The following is a 6,305-nucleotide window of genomic DNA, read 5'->3' on the forward strand; positions in this document are numbered from 1 at the left end:
TTGATATTGGATATTTAATGAAGGCACTAAGAACACAAAATGGGAAAAAATACTCTCTTAAGTAGTGTTGAGAAAGCTGGGTATTCACATGTAGAAGAATAAAATCTGACGCTCTCATTTTCTGCACAAAAATCAACTCAAAATGGATTGCAGACTGCATCTTTCTCCTGCCTGCTCCAACCTGCTCTGGAATCCCACTAGTTAATTTTTCATTTCAGTTATTGTACTTTAAAGCCCCACAATTTCAGTTTAGTTTATTTTTATAATTTCCATCTCTTTGTTAATTTGCTTGTTTGTTTATAAATAATTTTCCTGATTTCAATTCGCTCTTTTAAAAATTCCTTTTAACCATAACTAAAGACCACAAAGAAGGTGGCAGTTATTTAACTGTCAGGCCTATGGTTCTCTTCCATCCATCAAGGGGAAGGTAACCTTCTATTCTTTCAAACAACATTTGATTTCCATTAGTTAGTTCTCTGTGTTTTCCTTAGCTCTTTGAGCATATTTAAGACAGTTGTTTTAACAGTCCCAGATGGGCAGAGCGTAGCACCATAAGGGTCTTGCTGGATGGATCCTGGTTGTGGCGCACGCGGGAGTCTTGTCTCTCAGCCTCCTCGCTTCTCACTTAAGGAAAAAAGGGGAAAAAACAATTGTTTTAAAGTCTTTGTGTAGCAAGTTAGATGTTCGGGCTTTCTCAGGCATGGTTTATTATCAATTTATTTTGTTCACTGAAATGAGCAATGTTTTCCTGTTTTTTTGATTTGGCATGTGATTATTATAACATGGTAACTCTGGAAATTAGAGTATTGCCTTTCTCCAGGGTTTCACATTTTTTATTGTTTTAGTCTGTTTTGAGAATTTTTCAAACTATTTTTACAAAAGCTATATTCCATGTTGTGTGTGATCACTGAAGTCTGTTCTTTTAGCTTGTATTCAGCTAATGTTTCAACAAAGATTTCCCTTGGTGACAGGAATTGAAACTAAGAACAGAGAGAGAGAGAGGGAGGGAGAGAGAGGACAGCGAGAGTGTCTCTTATCTCTGTGCTGGGGAAATTCTTTACCATTTATCCTAGGAACCAGCCCAGGTAAAGGAATAAGGTCTTCTCAAGATTTCTGAAGATGTGCATTACCCATGCATTAGCACAGTTTTCTGAAGTTCCCCATACACGTGGCTGCTTTTGAGTACCTTTATTTACCAAAGGATCTTACCCCAGCTTCTACTCTATGCCTTAAGTAGTCTATTGTATATCCATCCTGCAGCTTTTATAAGAAATTCTTGCCACTTTTCCTGTCTAGATACCTAGTTATGGAAACAGATGAGCACCTTGGAACAGTCCTTTGGGCATCCCCAGACTGGTTAGGACAGATGTATACAATAATTTGAAAATAACATCTGCTCTCATTCCTCAAGTTCAGAGCTTTGGGAGGACTGAGAATTAAGCTGCCATTGTTACCCCTCCAATGTGCATGGAGATTGTAGGTGCAGGCTGGCACGTCCACACTCATGAGCACGTGTGCCTGGGTTGGGGTCCCGTCTGGGCTGGGACCCCGGATTGGGACCAGAGCTTTAAAATATTTAGCCCTATGATATGTAGACCCTCCTTATCTTCTGTTCTGGGTGGCATTGTATGGACCTGGTCCCAGAAGTCATGAGCCACATGGGAATGCCCAGGTTTACCTGAGCCAGCAAGCTCCCAAAGGGTGGGGGAGTGAACGATGTGAATTTCCAACGTGCTCCTGTGATGTTGTGTAAATGAATGACAGATGATGGATTAAAGGGCACAATGACCAGGAGCCGTGGTAGAGTGGCCTCACACAGCTGTGGACTTTGAGGTGGACTTGGGCAAGTATTTTTCTCTCCAAGTCCCATCTCCCACAACCATAAATAGAGTGAAGTGTGTGGACTCATCTGTAAATGTAAGTGCATCCCTGTCCCAGAGTCAGGAACGAGTCTGACTGTGGGAAAACCCTCAGGAGCTCTGAGACCGGTTCCAGCATGGTCTCCTTACTAGACAGTAGGTGGCCCATTCGGGAAATGAAACATCCCTTTGAGCTTCACCTAGGCTTGCAGGAGTGGGAATTGCACCTCCAGACCCCTGGAGACTCTGGGGGAGACCGGAGAGGCCTCTACGGCACACAAGCTTCAGGCCGCATTCCTGCCCTGGTGGGGCAGCAGTGTTTCCTTCTGGAAATCCCGTTTGGATGACACTGTTTTAATGGCTTTTGCAGGTCAATCACCTTCTGAGAATCTGGTAGCCTCAAAGGAAGGATTCAAGACTTCCTCAAAATATGATGGGAATAACTGTCTTTGGATTTCCCCTAGGAATTTAGGGGGCATATTTTTTTCATTTATTGAATATTAAAAAAAGGAAAGAGAAATTGCAGCCTGTGTTGTGCTTGGAGAAGAGGAAGAGCCTCCAGATGTCCTATGTCCTCTCTTTCAATGCAGTGAGCTTAGCCTCCTTCGGGTGGTCGTCATCGGGGTGCTGCGTAGAGTGGAGGACAGCTCCCAGAGAGGGTGTGTGTGGCATGGCCTCCTGTTCACCCCGGGGAGTGCCGGCACTGTATGGCCGCTCCTTCGGTGGCCACCTGGCCCCGTGGGTAAGGGCAAGTCACCGGTCCAAATAAACATGATCAAAACATCTTCTTGGTGTTTGATGTGCATTAGACATTTAGTTCTTGTGCCTGTGGGAACTTAAGTGACCCAGGCCTCAGTTTCTTCATCTGCATAGTGGGCAGAGCAAGAGAACCAAGCCGTTTGGTTTTTTGTGAGAATTAAACAAATCACAGAAAATAAGCTTATGCAGTCTAGCACTCAGGGAGCACTCAGTGCATGTTCTGGCTTTCCTGTGTGGACCTACTAGCTCAGCACTTCTACATTTGAGAGCTTGTGTGCCCATTTTGTCGTCTGTGGGCCGCTGCTCCCGTCAGCAGCGGGGGGTCGAGGGGGGGTGGACATATGCAAGCCAGGCTTCCTGCTGGGCACTGGGAGGGGCGGGGTTACCCTGAGAGTAAGGGTGAAGGTGAACAGAGATGGTGAGCAACTGGGCTGAGCAACTGGGCTGAGTGTGTGTATAAATCCCTCCTCCTGTGACCATTGTGCCTGGAACGGCCACATTTTGCCAGGTATTATACTAGGGGCCTGTTTGTATTATCGACTCAAATAAGTATTCATTGCTTCTATCTTAGGCACCAGGCCTGGTTCCAGGTGCAAGGCAGACCGCAGAGGACAGAACGTGCGTGTCCGACCCCGGCCCCCAGAGTGAGGGGCACAGATGAGCCCTCACTCCTCATGACAGCGCTGGGGAAGAGTGGCAGCCTCCACTTCACACAGGAGTTGCCAAGACAGAGGCACTCTGGAGGTCCAGAGGGGACATGTGCTGGCTTTGACCTGCAAGCCTGGCCTTGAACTTGGCAATGCCAACCGCAAGGTGGACAAACCCCTTCTGAGCCACAGTGACATGAAAGCACCTCTTCAAAATTGGGAGCTCAGTGCAGCAAAATTTCAACAAATGAGAGTTTTAAAAATGATAACCAGCCCCGGCCAGATAACTCGATTGGTTAGAGCAGTGGTAGTCAACCTGGTCCCTACCACCCGGCTTTCATGGTGGGTGGTAGCGGAGCAACCAAAGTATAAATAAAAAGATAGATTTAACTATAGTAAGTTGTTTTATAAAGATTTATTCTGCCAAACTTAGCGAAAATCCAACGTAAGTACTTGGTAAGTAATTATCATTATATGCTTTAACTTGCTGTAACTCTGCTTTATAAATTTTATAAAGTAAAGTTACTTCCCTACTTTTTAAATCACCATTACTGTGGAACCGGTGGGAAGTTAGAAAATTTTACTACCAACAGAGATACAAAAGTGGGCAGTAAGTATAAGAAGGTTGACTACCCCTGGGTTAGTGTTGTCTCAATATGCAAAGGCTGTGGTTTTGATCTCTGGTCAGGGCACACACAGAAACAGACTGATGTTTCCTCTCTCTCTCTCTCTCTCTCTCTCTATCTCTCTTTCTCCCTTCTTCTCTCTCTGAAATAAATTTAAAAAGCAATAGTAAAGACAATAACCACGCCTCATAATAACTGCATGTGGTGGGTCTGGGATTTATAACTCCACCCCCGGCTCCTGGCCTGAGCACCACGGCACCCGATGTGGTGCCCACCATGCGGCCACGCGAAGAAGGAGGGAGCACAGTAAGGGCACTGTGGGATTCCTGGGGAGACTGCGGAAGGAGAGGCAGGTGAAAAAACTGATGGATCTACTGTGAAGGGAGGCAGGAGGTGTGTCACAGTGGGGACAGGGAAGAGAAGGAAGGAGCCCAGAAGCATTTGCTTGGCCTGACAGAGACCACGGGAGACAAGATTGGAGAGAGCAGAAATGGAGATGAGGTTGGCCATGGCATGGAGATTAAAACAGAGACAGGAAAAGGGTCTGGCTGCACTTGGGGACCAGGCATCCAGCTCCTAGGGCACCCTCTCTCAGCTGGCTAGAGCGGAACCAGGGTATCAAGTACATGCTGCTGTGCTAGAATTTGTTATTGTCCCTTTCATTTCCACAAGGGAAATAAATGCTTGGTGTTGTTTGTTTCCTGACAAAAAAGAAAGATACCTGGGCATTATGATGCCCCCAAAGCCCTGAGTCCTTCTCCCGTGGCCATCTCCATGAGTGACGGAGGGGAGATAGCCCAGGACCCCTGAGTCCTTCTCCCGTGGCCATCTCCATGAGTGACGGAGGGGAGATAGCCCAGGACCCCTGAGTCCTTCCCCCGTGGCCATCTCCATGAGTGATGGAGGGGAGATAGCCCAGGACCCCTGAGTCCTTCTCCTGTGGCCATCTCCATGAGTGACGGAGAGGAGATAGCCCAGGACCCCTGAGTCCTTCCCCCGTGGCCATCTCCATGAGTGACGGAGGGGAGATAGCCCAGGACCCCTGAGTCCTTCTCCCGTGGCCATCTCCCTTAGTGACGGAGGGGAGATAGCCCAGTCCCCTGAGTCCTTCTCCTGTGGCCATCTCCCTTAGTGACGGAGGGGAGATAGCCCAGGACCCCTGAGTCCTTCCCCCGTGGCCATCTCCATGAGTGACGGAGGGGAGATAGCCCAGGACCCCTGAGTCCTTCCCCCGTGGCCATCTCCCTTAGTGACGGAGGGGAGATAGCCCAGGACCCCTGAGTCCTTCTCCCGTGGCCATCTCCCTTAGTGACGGAGGGGAGATAGCCCAGGACCCCAGAGTCCTTCTCCCGTGGCCATCTCCCTTAGTGACGGAGGGGAGATAGCCCAGGACCCCTGAGTCCTTCTCCCGTGGCCATCTCCCTTAGTGACGGAGGGGAGATAGCCCAGTCCCCTGAGTCCTTCCCCGTGGCCATCTCCATGAGTGACGGAGGGGAGATAGCCCAGGACCCCTGAGTCCTTCTCCCGTGGCCATCTCCATGAGTGATGGAGGGGAGATAGCCCAGGACCCCTGAGTCCTTCTCCCGTGGCCTTCTCCCTTAGTGATGGAGGAAAGATAACCCAGGACCCCTGAGTCCTTCTCCCGTGGTCATCTCCATGAGTGACGGAGGGGAGATAGCCCAGGACCCCTGAGTCCTTCTCCCGTGGCCATCTCCATGAGTGACAGAGGGGAGATAGCCCAGGACCCCTGGGTCCTTCTCCCATGGCCATCTCCATGAGTGACGGAGGAAAGATAGCCCAGGACCCCTGGGTCCTTCTCCCGTGGCCATCTCCATGAGTGACGGAGGGGAGATAGCCCAGGACCCCTGAGTCCTTCCCCCGTGGCCTTCTCCCTTAGTGATGGAGGGGAGATAGCCCAGGACCCCTGAGTCCTTCTCCCGTGGCCATCTCCCTTAGTGACGGAGGGGAGATAGCCCAGGACCCCTGAGTCCTTCTCCTGTGGCCATCTCCCTTAGTGACGGAGGGGAGATAGCCCAGGACCCCTGAGTCCTTCTCCCGTGGCCATCTCCCTTAGTGACGGAGGGGAGATAGCCCAGGACCCCTGAATCCTTCTCCCGTGGCCATCTCCATGAGTGACGGAGGGGAGATAGCCCAGGACCCCTGAGTCCTTCTCCCGTGGCCATCTCCCTTAGTGACGGAGGGGAGATAGCCCAGGACTCCTGAGTCCTTCTCCCGTGGCCATCTCCATGAGTGACGGAGGGGAGATAGCCCAGGACCCCTGAGTCCTTCTCCCGTGGCCATCTCCCTTAGTGACGGAGGGGAGATAGCCCAGGACTCCTGAGTCCTTCTCCCGTGGCCATCTCCATGAGTGACGGAGGGGAGATAGCCCAGGACCCCTGAGTCCTTCTCCCGTG

The 6,305-nt window shown here is 50.2% G+C and overlaps 1 pseudogene; it reads right to left on the reverse strand.

The window, feature by feature from the left end:
- Positions 1-342: 342 nt before the first annotated feature.
- Positions 343-454, reverse strand: LOC136396190 (U6atac minor spliceosomal RNA; annotated as a pseudogene).
- Positions 455-6,305: the final 5,851 nt, after the last annotated feature.

The sequence above is a fragment of the Saccopteryx leptura genome, chromosome 2 (assembly GCF_036850995.1).
Source record: "Saccopteryx leptura isolate mSacLep1 chromosome 2, mSacLep1_pri_phased_curated, whole genome shotgun sequence".
NCBI classification, from domain to species: domain Eukaryota; kingdom Metazoa; phylum Chordata; class Mammalia; order Chiroptera; family Emballonuridae; genus Saccopteryx; species Saccopteryx leptura.